This window comes from Dromaius novaehollandiae, chromosome 2 (genome assembly GCF_036370855.1).
Source record: "Dromaius novaehollandiae isolate bDroNov1 chromosome 2, bDroNov1.hap1, whole genome shotgun sequence".
NCBI lineage: Eukaryota > Metazoa > Chordata > Aves > Casuariiformes > Dromaiidae > Dromaius > Dromaius novaehollandiae.
In genome coordinates this window covers 80,884,941-80,899,323 of record NC_088099.1, presented here as the reverse complement: position 1 = coordinate 80,899,323, position 14,383 = coordinate 80,884,941, and positions in this window count along the sequence as shown.

Here is a 14,383-nt window from a genome sequence, read left to right as displayed (position 1 = left end):
TTAAAACCCAACTTCAATCTAAATCACTGGTTCCTGTGCCAGCTTAGAAGTTGAATTCTGGACTGAATTCTGCTCATCAACATGAATATTTGGTATATTTAATTAGTTTCATATTACACAGACTTCATTTCTAGAGCTTCATCATTTGCTTTGGCATTTAAGCATTGAGTGGGAGCTTCTTTTTATGGATTTTTAGTATAATATTTATGGCAACAATTTTTAATCAACTTGATGACTCTTAAACCCTGTTCTATTTTGTGTTTTCGTTTCTGTTAAGTTGGCCTTTACTATTTCTTTTCACTCTGGGGTCTAAAATATATAGTCAGTATTTTATTTTAATAATCTTCCCCCCTTTTTTTTGCCTCCAGACTCCAAACACAAATGGGTTTTCAGTGTAAGGGTCACAGTCAGAAAGGACAAAGATAAGTGCTCCTCACACACACACACGTACATAGCTGTGCCAATATTTCCATAAAATAACCTGCATTCAGTCAGCACAAAAAGTATCTACTATCTTCCGGCACATAGGCAGGATGACATCTACGCTTACGGTATACTATAAAAGACTGTGAACTTGCTTTAAAAATATGTCCCGCTGCACAGTGATGGCTGTACTAGCATGAGGGGCAGCTCTCCTTCCTCAGGCTGCAGCTTTAGATTAGTCAGCAGCAACATCTGGCTGTAATGAACTCTGCTGCAAGTCTTGGAGGGTTTTTTCTGGCCTTGCCTTCTTCAGAGTTGGCCCTAGGACGGAAGCTGAATGCTGTGCTGGCTTAGCAACACTTCTGGGCTGAAGGAATAAGCAGAAATTGAACTGTGAGATGGAGGAAGTGGTAGAGATGGTCATACTGGCACATTCAACTCTGGCCCATCGGATGACCCTGATGTAATTCGTTTTGGTCACCTCCACAGGCATGCTAGGTTTGTTGTTCAGGACTGTAGTTGCCTACCTAGTATAGGTTTTAATCAAACTGGACTTGGTTCCTTTAACTAATGACATTTCTATGTTTTCCACTGCAGGTAGTGAGTAGTAGCTTAGCCTCTACAAAGCTGTACTGAAGGTACCATTTTTCAGAGAGGTAGATCTGTTGCAGGGACACAAAACAATCTGGCTTAATTTCTTTTGTGCTAAGAGCCAATAAAAGCAGATCCACAAAGTTTACTTTGTTGCAGAGCTCCCTGGGAAGATGGATGGGAGTTTGGTGCCTGTTTCCTCTTTATGCTTTTAGAAATCTCCCTCAGCACATTTTACTTATTTGCCCGTTTCTCATTGCTGGCACTGAAGTATATCAAAACCCAGCAAATAACAGAATAGTTAACTTCAGAAAGTGGGGAATGGAATGGACTAATAAGCTCCGAAACAAAGTTCCTCTTTGAGACCGTGGAGCAGATATTGGCACCTGTGGTGATACATTTCCTTTCCCTTCCACCACGGCTATATTAAGAGGTGGTGAGGAAACCTTGCATCTGGGCTGGTGGTTTGCCATGAACTTCAGCAAAGCTGTGATAATGTTATTTGTTAAGGGGGTTGGAAATCATTCCAACTGCACTCTTAACTTGATCTTTAATTTTTTTACTACGTGTTGGGCCTACAGACTGTTGAAGATTTCTTTAAGGTTCTTTCTTTTTTCCAGTATACTTAATGATTAGAAAATTGCCAGGATACCTCAGATGAGAGGCGTGCTAACCCCCAAGTAAAAACCATTTCAGTAAAATGAAAAGATGAGACAATTATTTTTTTCTTCCTCTGACTGCTTTAAGCAAAAAGCTAAAGATACTTTTTAGGTACTGGTGTTTGCAGGGGAAGGGATGCAGGGGAAAGGGGCATTCCAGTCCTAGTGGCATTTCAGTAAGTTAGGGTGCTTTCAGGGCCCCCACCTAGGTTTGCACCCTCATGGTGAGCTAATGCAGGAATCCCTGCCAAGACGGCACACAAGGCTCTGGAGGCTCAAGGCTGAAAAGGTCATGCAGGAATTTCGACAGCTGTAACTGGCTGCTTATGCCTTCAACTAACTAAAGGGCGGGGGACTGTAGAGGGGACACAGCCAGACACAGAAGTGCACAGTGAAAAAATGAAAGGCAGAGAACACAGCTTGCAGCAGGGAAATTCTGACTAAATATAAGGAAAGAAGAGTAACCACACTGTAAGAGTGGTTAAGCACAGGAACTGGTGCCCAGAGAAATGGTGGCATCTCCACCCATGGAGACGTTCAAAACTCACCTAGACATGAACCTGAGCAAGCAGTAAAATGGGCAGTGCTTTGATGGGGAGCTTGGATCAGATTATTTATTACACGATTCTGTGAATTGTAGGAGGAGTTCAACATTTGGGAGACGAGAAAAAAACTTTTCTATGGTGATTTCTGTGCTTGGTAAGTTGTATCTGCTTGTATCTGCCCAAAAATCTGGAACATTAAAATGACATTGAAGGGATCAGGGGCCTATGAGGGTACCAGAAGGGAGGCAATTAATTTTTCCCTGCAGTAAGGGTTATTGAGGAGACAGTGATTGGTACTGATATTACCAGTATTGGCCCAATGTAAGGTCCAGTGCTAGGTGGACCTTTTGGCTGTGCTATTTTTTGGCTATTTTTGGCTGTGCCAATGCTCTGCTGGGTGGCTTAGGTGATGCTCTACACTCTGGCTGTTACTGGCTTTTCCTTCTATTACAAAGAACTCAGAAGTCTCTTCATGACACCTATTTAAGAGCTAAGGATTAGACTGAAGATAACTATGGGGAAATGGGATAAATTCCCTGCTACCCTGTAAATTTTCAGACATGGTAAACAGAAATTTTCACCTAGTAGAACCTTCCTAGCCAATGCAACTATAAAATCACATCATTAAAATCACTTGAAGCTAGAAAAACAAAAGTAAAAACGCCCTGCAGCAATGTTATGTCTCGCTGCTCATTTCCAGCCCACACTTTGCTGATGTGAGGTCTCATGTGACACTAAAGCAGAGAGTAATGCTGTTGTATTTGGCTTTGTTGAAGTTGTTGCAACCAGCCATGAACTTCTTTCACTCATAGCCATAGCCAGACTGATGATGTGTAGCCTTGTGGGCAGGGTGCTTTGCTTAAGCAACCCAGCCTCTTAGCAGACTGTGCTAGCTCTGACTCATTATTTGTAGCCAAAGGGCTTCCAGGTGGCCTGGACTTGCACTGCAGTGGCTGGCAACTTGGCTAGAGCTCACTTATTCCTGTCTTTTTTACTTCTGCAAAATACTACTTGAGCATATATTATCTGTCTGTTTAACATCTCATTCTCTCACTTTTCTCTTTTTGCAGACTGAATGTCTGCAAGCAGATGCCTTTGCTGGGTGACTATGGGCAGGGAAGCAGAAATCACACAATGAGAACAGACTGCACAGCTTAAAGGTCTTACCACCAGGGCAGGGGAGAAGGTGGTAGGAAGAGTCTTTGGTGAAACTGGAACAGGCAATGAGTGATGAGCAGTGGAACGACCAAAGGGCACATGGCTGCCCGGGAAAGGGAAAGGTGCAGGAGTGAGGCACTGAGGGGAGTGAAGAGCAGCGTTGGCTGCTTGGAATCAGAGATATGTGGGAAAAGTAAAGGGTTCAAGGAGATTGGAGAGACAGGAAAGCGTCACAGTGACAAGGGGAAAAGAGATCTGGACTGACATCTGAAGGCCATCTTCATTAGGCCAAGCACATCTGATGTGCAGATTCTTTCTGTTTGCCAAGGAGCTGTTGAATAAGTCTTGCCTGGCTGTGAGTGCAGAGGGATGAAAAGTCAAAGGACAATGTAAGGTGTAGTGAAGTAGGTAAGTGAAAAGCGTAGGAGGCAGATGGAAAGGCATGACAAGCAGAAGCAGGGTATTGGGATGGAAAAGTCACTGGCAGTGGTGTGACATCCTGAAAGTCACGGGTATCCCATGCCTCCTGTCCACCTCCCTGACTTAATGGACCAAAAATCAGCTCTGGCGAGACACCAGATATGTTATTAGAGATACCCCTGGTAGATAGTAGCAAGGAGCTGGTGGCACAAAGTGGAGGCAGAGCCACTCTACAGAGAGAGCTACAGGGAGAGCAGCTTTGGAGGAGAGACAGTGGGTCAGCACTGCGGAGGCAAGGCAGGGCACATTTCTATTCCCAGGTGTCCTAAAGGCTTGAGGAGGAAAACACTCTGCACCGTGGCAAAATGGTCTCCATCACACTGTGAGCGATGGCACTGTGGGAGAAAGATGGCCTCGTTGTGTCACTTCCTGGCTATTGCTATGGTGATTTGGAGATCCTATGCCAAAGTGCAAAGTTGAATTCCCAGGACTTCCTGGCCTCAGGAAAATGGCAGGAGGGAGACAGCACAGTTGGTGGCATGATGGAAATTAATTCTTAGTAAGACAACAGCAACTTAGGGAAAAACAGACATTGCTCTTTCAATTTTCTGGGATCTCACCCATGCCTTTCCCTTGTTGAGCCCTAATTTCACGGCTTCCCCAAATGTACTTCTGCTGGACTGATACTAAGTGCAAGGGAGGCTGAGGAGAAACATTGCAGGATGTTTCAGCAGAAAGACAAGGAGCTGGAATACAATTCAGAAGAGGAGGAAATAAAACAAGATTGAATGAAGTGGGGCATATTTTAAGGATAATTTCCCTCCCACCCACACACACAAATTGGGAATTGTAGGATTAAAGGAAGGCAAAGACCTAGGAGAGAAGGGAAAAAAAGAGAGATGTCTGTACTGTGCCATTCTTGATAGCAGCAAGGGGGATGCAGGGAGGGTTCCGCAGAAACCCCTGCGGGCTGAGGGGCTGGAAAAAGGACTGTCCCAAGTCTTGTCATTTTCCAGCTGGCTCACTATGAATGGCTGATGATTGCTATTCCCGTGATACCGTTGATAGCATCTGTCTGACGTACTAATGGTGAGATGTTCCAGCGGAGAGAGGGATTAGGACTCAAATGGCCATTCCAGCTTGTCACTCACCAAGGATTTAAAATCTTATTTGAATGCGGAGTTTACTGATCCCATGGGAGAGCCTAAGGCTATGGAAATGATGCTTTAAACATGAGATCACTGAAAGAAAATAATACATTAGCTAGAGAGCTTTCAGCTTCCCAAGCTGTGGCTGAAAGTCACTCATCAACATTATACAGAGGCACTTAATTCATGCTCCAGCTAGGTCACCCCAAATACACTTGCCATTTCCTCCTCTGAAGAAATAGTGGAGTGGAGTGCAGAGACTCCAGGAGCTGGCTAGCATTTAGTGAATTTATACATCCCATATGGAGGAGACTTTGATCTGTGTCTTTCCTAATGGAGGAAAATATCTACTTAATATCCTGGTTTTATTGCTGACATCTGGCCATGTTGACCAGCCTAAATCAGTAGCTGCAGAGAAAAACACTCAGAATTTATCAGAGCAGAAGACTTGATGCTGTTAGCAATTACTTAAGTGACCTTTTGCTGAAGACTTATCTGAAAACGCCAGAAAGATGTGTCCACATGGGAAGATTAGGTTTCTCTAGTGTGAGCCAGTTATCTCCACTAGCTCAGCTGCACTGCAAGGTTTTGCAGCAGAAGTGAGCTGATGTTGAACTAAACATGCACTGTGGTAAGGAGCAGCAATGTCAGTTATCCCAGGAAACTCAGTAAATGATGCTTGGGCAATGATATACAGTTACTTTGGGTACGCTGTTTTCCCCCAGCAACAGCTGACATTTATGTTTTTTGGAATGACTGTAGACAAAAAACTCAATATGTATTTTTAAAAATATCTATAGAAGTTTATGCACCCAGGAAATAAAATCCTATTAAAAATAAACTATGAATTTCAGTTATTACTACTCTGTGGTTCTGTTATTTTTATTTTTATTTTTTTTTAATCCTAGGTCTGGTTTCTATTCATGCTACATGATAATTTTGGGGGGAATAATTATAAGCTTATCCCCTCTGGCATATAAGTGAAGTCTGAGCCAAAATGTGCTGCAAATAGAAGCAATTCTGTTGTAGTTGATGGAGTTGCTATGGATTTATGGGGGTATAAAAGAAAAGACTTGACTTAGGGTCAGAAATTCTTTTTCTATCTCCTGTTTTGTATGGCTTGGATAATAAACTTTGGTTTAGCATCTTGGTATGTCCATTTCTACTGGCCAAGCCTAGTCAGAAGTTTTCCATACCTGTTCAGTACATCCTTTCACAGCTTTCTCTCTGCAGTGTCATATGCAGTATCATATGCCACATACAATATGTTACAAATACTTACTTCATGTGGCATCTCTGGTGGTTGGATCTGTGCCTGAGAGCAGTTTTGGGCTCCAGCTAAAACCAGTCAGAGCTGGAATTTGAGAAGTATTCAAAACTTTGCTATCTTCACCTGTAGCTGGCACTGTGACTTGCTGGCAGCTTTGATGCTCAGGGCTGAGCTGTCCAACCTAAGTATCCAAAACTACAGACTTCTTTGAAATGATAATCTTAATAGCTGAGCTTCCTAGTAAGGAAAAGGCTCTGCAGAAGAATCTTCCATTGCATAGTAAAACAAGTGAGACAGCAACCTGAACATTTCAGGCCACAATAGGATGGATGTGTTTATTCTGGACCCATCCTTTCTTCCTGATTTTGTGATTAGAAACTGAGGATTAGAAGAGAAAACCTTCTCCAGAGAGTGTGGGAATGCTTTATGATATATGAGATGTTGCTGAGAACTGGTGGAGCTGCTGGTTATCACAGAATAAATGGGAGGTAACAGGGTTAGTCTGGAGGACCAGCTCCTTTCACCTCTGGAATGATCCCTGCTGACATCTCAACACCCGCAGTTTTCTCCAACTCCCTCGCTAGAGAGGGCTCTGGACCTCCAACAAGTGAAGCCTCAGTTTTCATGTAGTCACAGAGGCCAACAAAATCTCCTTTCTGGAAGATTCAAATTGCATCTGAACCCCCCCGAGAATGGAGCACAGCTGGGCATCCTACTGTTTGTGTCATGCCTGCAGAGGTCTTTCATAGATGGGCTGTGCAAACTGCAAAATCTCCAGGGACCAGAGCTGCAGACAGCTCCTAAAGCTGCTGAGAAAATGGCAGGGTAGCATGAAGGTAAGCCCAAGTGAGCAGGGCTCAGGGGTTGCCTGAAGGTAGCCAAGACTCTTCTGTCTCCTTTTTCTGTGGAGACATAAGAATTATCGCAGTGGAGTTCCTGGGGTTGAAATCCCCCTGATCTTTCATGCATGTCTATCCACTAACTTCTCACCACGGAAGGATGCTCTCCTGCCTCTTTTGATTCTGCCCTCATATTTGCATGCCATCCCCCACTCACTTTTGTTCCCAGCTCTCAGCCAGCCAGGTATCTACGGATTTATCTAGTGGCATCTCATACCAGAGATGGATCACTGGGCCACAACAGCAAGGAAAGCTGAAGCTCACACCCTGGAGGGGTCAGAAAAATGAATGTTCAAAGGGTTTAGATATATCAGGTGACTTTAGTGGAACTGACTTTCAAAGCAACTAAATGAAGCCAGGCAATTAATGGGATTTTCCTTAGTTTAATATCACCCCCTAGTGTCACTTGGGTCAAGTTTCCACACGTATTTCCAGTTTCCTGATTAGTGACATCAAATGACAGACAGATCAAATAAACCTGTCTGGATTTCTTGCCCCTACTCACCAATAATATTACCTTGTAGGTGCAGCAACAGCCACACTAGAAGTCACACTTCAAGGGAAGAGGCAAGAGAATGCAGCTTTTGAGAGGTGGGTTTGGCAAGATGTCACACTTCCAATGTTTCTCCTAGGGAGCTTAGGAAGCTTTCAAGCTTCTTTCTTCTATGCCCATTTGGGAAGGAAGCCTTGTGACACAGTAGCTCCTTCCACCTTTCAGCAGAGGAGTGCCCTATGTGTTCAGATTTCCACTCCTGATGCTGTGTTTGCAGCGGATTGGTCAGAGGAGTCAGGGCAGTCTGAAACAAGAATGCAGGAGACACTAGACCAGTAGGATACTTTGAAAGTTAATAAGTCACTAGGACTGGATGACAATTGCCCAAAATTCTGGAAGGAATTCAAATGTGCAGAACAGCTGGCCAAGATGTATAATTTATCATTAAAGTCACTGTGCCAGAGCATTGGTGAATTGCCAGTGTAACTCCCCACCCCCACTGCAAAAAGTGGCTGGTGAGTCTGACTTTCATCCATGGTAAGATGGTGGTGTCTATAATAAGAATAAGACTGATAAGCACATGGATAACACAGGCTGTTGAGAAAAAGTCAGCTTGGCTTCTGTAAAGGGAAATCCTCCCTCCTGCCATGCTGGGTTCTGTGAGGGTGTCAGTAAGCACATGCATAAGGGGAACACATGAAGTAACACATTTGGTCTCCCAAAAAGCCATTGAAATAGGCTCATCATGAAAAGTAATAAAAGGAACTAAGTTGCTACAGGACTGGAGAAAAGGTCCTTTTGTGGAATGAAAACTGATTAAAAGAGAAGCAGCAAAGGGTATGGCTCACTGAACACTTTTCAGGGTGGAAAAGAGGGAGCAGTGAGCTGGGAGTAGCTTTATTCAGCTGCTCTGTAGATCACCTGGAGAAGGGACTGAACTGTGAAATCTCTGAGTTTGAGGATGATACTAACTTCCTCTGTGTGGTCAAAAAGTATTTTGATGGTAAGAAACTTCAGAAAGATCCCACAAAACCAAGTAGTTGGGCAGAGAAATGGCCGATGAGCTTCAATATAGATAAATATAAGGTAATATACACTTAGGGAAAAACAAACTAACCCATGCCTACATGATGCTGAACTTAGATTTTCAGCTGCAAATCAGGAAGGAGATCTTGGAGTTGTCATTGACCATCCTCTGACTCGTCTCACACTGCAGCAGTCAAAAAAATGTTGGGCATCTTTGAGAAGGGTATTTAGAACTATACAAAGGGTGCCCATTCACTGTGGCTACAGCGCTTGGGACATAATTTTCTCCTGAGCCATGGAGGTGGACCGGACTACCTTTGCCAGAGAAGTAAGTAATCCCTTTCCTCCAACAGTTTGAGAAAAGCTAGTGAAAGAGTTGCCAAGCTTCCCTCATTTGCTAAAGGATTGTTTTCTAAAAGTCTGCTCATTCCTCTGATACTGTCCCACAGACAAAGCATTTCAGGTGGCCCTTTCAGAAATAGGACAAATAATCCAGGATCCTGCTGCTTAGAGATGAATTCCACTCCATCTCTGGAAACCCTCTGCCCTGAAGGGTCCCTGTTCCACCCATCTAATCTCCTAGACTAGTCTGAAAGTTGTCATGCAGGCAGGCAAAGACAACAAAGGTGACAAGCTAGCCCAGGATAGAGAATCGCTCATCAGTTATTTAAATACCAGGTATGGGGCTGTTTTGGGAGAAGTGGTTGCAGAGTGGAGTCATGGAGTTTACTGCCTTGCTAGTTTTACCTAGCGGGTATTGAGGCATACCCATGTCACCACAGCATTTCACTGGTGGAGTGAATAAGAACAGCTGAACCAGACTGGAATAAAAGACCATCTAACTCTGTATGCTGGCTCTTTGTATGATCTGATGGCAAATTCTTTGTGGAAGATATAAGAGCAGGGAAGTATGTAGTAAATCCCCCAAATATTCTCCTAGCTTCCAGCAATCCGAGACAGATGTTGAATCTTGTATTTAATTGTGCTTTTCCTCTGCAGAGTCTTCATACAGTTACTTTATGAGCCAACATAAATGTTTATTACCCACATTCTCCTGAGGCAAGATGTTCCACAGCTGAAGGACATGTTGCATGAAGAAGCTTTCTTGGGTTTGTTTTTAACCTGCCCCTAGTTCTTTTATCTCATTTTTAGAACAGACAGTGAGCAATAATTCTCTATTCATCTTAACTATTCCCTTCAAGGTTTTCCTATATCTATTTATTATAGCTATTGCAGCTTCTCCTGGAGGCCCTCAGGAGACTGTTGAGCCCCTGCAGCACTCGGTGTTGCATCAGGCACCAACACCGGGGGGCAGTGTCTCAGCAGCAATGGCCTCTGACAGGTGCTCGATGGGGGACGTTTTGCCGGGTTATGGTCTGCTGCCTTCTGCAGATGAAGCTGTAACATAATGTAGCAGAGCACTGATCCAGCCTCGCTGGGAGCGGCAGCATCCTTTGCCTTCTAGTAAAAGGCAGACACGAGGTTTTTGAAAGACTGAAAGGTAGACAAGAGGCATTGTTTTGCCTTACTTGGAAAGTAATCCTCAGCTCCTGGCTCCCTGTCCCCCAGGGAGCAGGTGGCCCTTGCTGCACCCCGACAGACAGAGGCTTTCCCAGCAAAGCACATTGTCTCTGCCTCACAGCCCAAGCCCCTCAGCCCCTTGCTCAGCACCATCCTACCATGTCCCCTCTCCAAATGGCAGCCTTGACTTGCACTGTCAGCTCCAAACTCCCTCTTCCCCTGCACGTCCAGCCTGTTCTCCTACAAAGCCCTGCCACAACCTTTCCCTTTCCAGGATCTGTTTCCAGGCTTTCCAGAGGCTCAGCCAACTCAGCCTGCTCCAGTGGCGCCAGTCTCACCGGACTGTGGTAGGTGCTGCAAGCTGAGCTGTCACCCAGCCAACCCCTAGCTGTATCTATGGCAACAAATAAGCCATTGAGTCTCAGGGACAACACTGATGTGCATCCTGGATACTGAATGCTGTGTATTGTTTGAGCCCTGGAGGGAGAGGCTGGAGAGATTACAAGGGAGGAGGTTAAAAATACATCTGTGCTGCATCTCAGCCCCATTCCTGCACAGGGCTGGAGCTGCCCTGCCCCAGACCATGCACTGAGACCTTGGGACCTGTGTGCAAAGGCAGTTTGGGCTGCACTGGGCACGATGCTTCTGGCAGAGGTGAAAGGGAGCAACACAGGGAGAGGAGTCTGGAATGGGACTGGGCTGGGTGTTCTGAAGTGGAAGTGGTGACCAATGAGTAATCGGAGGTCTTGGGCGTGAGGGGTCCTGCTGAAGCTGGGGAGCATGGCTGGGAGCATCTCTGGAGTGTGAGGCTTGGGCTGGGTGCGAGCATGTTGTTTGGCCTGGCAGGAGGGGTGGGACATTGTATGTGCTTCAGGAAGGCGGCCAGCAGATTCCTCAGTGATGGAGTAGCGCTGAATGATCTCAGAGCACAAATGGTCTGCGCAGCTGGTGGTCTCCTCCGAGCACCCTGCCTGTGCCGAGGCGAGTGCAGGGCCCCTGCTCTGCATCCAGAAGGCAGTCCCCACCTGGTCGCACCCTGCAGATCGGCTTGCCTGCCTGCTGGGGCTGGAGGGGAGGGAAGCGTTGGCAGCTCACAGTTTTATTGATAGAAGAAGACGTAGGAAGGCAATGGGGAAAGCCAAAGAGCTATTCCCACATCAGACACTAAGTTGGGTCTGGATAGCACTAAGTAAAGCTGGGTGCTGGAGATGAAAGGACCATAGCTGTTCTGCAAAGCTGCCATCGGTGGTGTTCTGTGGAGATGCTTATGGTGAATTTGCATGTATGTAGATAACCTGAGCATTGCCATAAACTGCAACTTTAAAAGAATAGAGCCATTCTAAAGCTGGGGAAATGCAGCAGCATTAAGTAAATGGATCTTGATGTTCATATTTCAGCAGCCTTCTCTCACACATGGCCATTCTGATAAGCCTCAGTCCTGGTGTGGTGCCAAGGAGTGCTCTCTAGGGTTCAAATAAGCCCATCACCCTAGAAGCTATTGGTGTCTCTGATGGTACAGAATGGGAACTAAGGAGCACATGGATTGGGTAGCTCCAAAATGGTAGTACAGACTTCCCACCCAACTCTCCTCCTACGGGAGTCACCAGAGTCATCAACCAGGGATGTTGTAGAGGGTGGGCTCACACTACTGCCAACACGTGAGAAATTCTGTAGCCTACTAATGGTGCATTGGAGCAGTCAGTCCCCACACTGGCTGTTCTGGTGCTTACTGAAGGCTGGTAGGTTTCTGTTTGAAGGGGTAGTATTAAAATTGCCCAGGCATCTATATGCTTGGCATTGTCTGACTTTTGAGCACTTGATACTGCAGCCCTATAGCTCCTTTAACACTATTTATATATCCATGATTCCCTCAGAGTTATTTAAAGAAGAAGGTAAGACAAATACTAGTAAATGAAATGGTTTCCTCACTATGCATCATTAATAGGGATTCAACCTTGAGCCTTTGGAGTTATCTACTGTCACTTGAAGTACAACTGCTATTTTGGTGGGAGTGAAACGGGCCATTCTGTGTTCACCAAGGAAGAGGAAGAAGAGAAGAGAAGAGAAGAGAAGAAAGGACTAAAGAGGTGTGGGGAAGTCCTAATCGACTAGACCCCTTCACTGAAGCTGCTTTACTCTAGCAGCTCATGCAGTCTCTGTCGCTGCTATGACTTTGTGACATTGGCTGCCACATCCAGTTCCTGAAAGTGTTCATGTTCCATCATTATTTTGCATGCTTCCCTTCCTATGTGAAAAAGGCATGCAAGGGATAGGATATTTATCATGCTAAACACAACAACACTTCAGAGGTAAAGGAGGAGGCATTTGTGGAAAATATTTGCTGTCAAATATCAAAGGCCATCCCCAGTGTCCGCCTGTGTCACAAAGCACGAACATGCCTCTTAAAGGAATCTTTGCAGAGGAAGATATTAGATAATCTGAGTAGAAGTGACATTAATACCCACCTATAATTCCCCCCCTCTTCCACTGTTCCTCTTCCATTCACCTGCAAAGCTTGGCTACAGAGTTTGCCTGCAGGATGTGCAGATGCACAGTCGAAATCCCTGGATCAGAACACTTCATGCTAGTACACTTTATGTTGTTCCAGGTCCCTGTAAACAGATCTAGAGAGAGATCCACAACACACCTTGATGTGCATCATTTTCACAAGATTTTTTGTGGGTCTGCTCATGGCTCTGGAGGCAAATTGTTCTCCAAGGCTGGAGACAGTATATCCTCAAGTCCATAGCTGGGACCAACTTTCTGAAAGACAAAGAGGGTCTTGGTGTAGGTTTTAAGTTACAGAAGTCCTGAAATGCACAAATGCTACTTGCATTAGTTGAACAACAGGCTCTAGGACCTCCAGCAGCTGCTCTTTGCCCAATCCCCAGGCACAGAAAACAGGGACTCTCACACAGACATGATACACAGTATGTGACATTTTCCCTGAGCTGTGAGAATGCATGACAAGCCCTCCAGATATACAAGTATCAGATGAGCTGCAGGTGGGGGGAAAGACCCCAGCCGGGGATCTTGCTGCCAAAGGAAGCTACTCCTTGGTGAGCTGCTGGCAAGGCTGCAAAAGGGGGTTTCTTCCCTGAACCAAGCTGCTCAGCAGCTCCTAACTGCACATAGAGTAGGAATGGAAAGCATGGGAAATATAGCTCTGAAAAAATTAGCTGACAAAACAGGAAACCTAACTGAATTTTGTTCTCAGATCTGGTTGCAGATTTGAGTTAGTGGTTAGAGTGAAAGAGAGTGGCTGAGAAATAAAAGCAAATGGACAGTCTGGCTATGCTACTCCTCTTGCCCTCTGATTTCTTGCACCGGTCTGGAGTGGCAGTAGACTGGTTCTTTTAGCCCCCGCATGGCCCCAGCATTCCTGTGTCACAGCTGCATGTGTCACTGTTCTAGCTGCACAGATCAGTCCATTTCCTCCAAGGCACAAGTTCCTGCTTCAGAGCCAAGATCTGGGACCTGCATGGTGTTGGTGTCCTCAGGGGAGGCTTTCCTCTCCATGCTCAGGTGGAAGAAAGAGGAGTTAGGCCCAGGAGTATAGGCTGGGTGGCAGGACTGTGAACAGGTGAAATGTTTAAAAGCCATTGTAGTTACCACTAATAATTTCACCTCCTTCATAGTGCTCTGTAGTGCTGGCTTGTGTGAGAAGTCTGACTCACCAGGTCCCATGAAGCGACCTTGAACCAGTTGTGGTTCATGCCTAGTGTCTGATACTCACTGATGCGGGTATTGCAACCGAAATGCCTTCCACCCTCTTGGTGGCTAGGAGAAAGCACTGGCAGCCCACAGTGTGGTTCTGAGCCAGCCATCGTGGTTGTACTGTTACTGGCACGGCCTCAGAGCAACGTTCATGCATCCACACAGCAAGCTGCTCTGCTCCCCCGCCTCTGATGGAGGCATGAGTCTGTGAGAAGGGCTGAGCAGGGTGGATCTGCTGGAAGATCCCCGGGGCTTGTGATGTACAGCTGGAGCAGCAGCATCAGTGAATCCACCCTGAGCCCTGCTACACCTTCCCCCTCCTACACTGGGCAGATGGGCAATTGTTTCCTGCTCCCATTGCCTGTCTCCTCCTCCCCGCCGAGGTCACCTTCAGCACAGCAGCTCCATGCCCCCTGGACTGGGGACATGGGGAAGGGGCGGAGCGTCATGCTGAGCCCTGTAATGCCTGGCAGCCCCTCCGGCTGCAGGCGCACAGTGAGCTCAGCCCAGCGG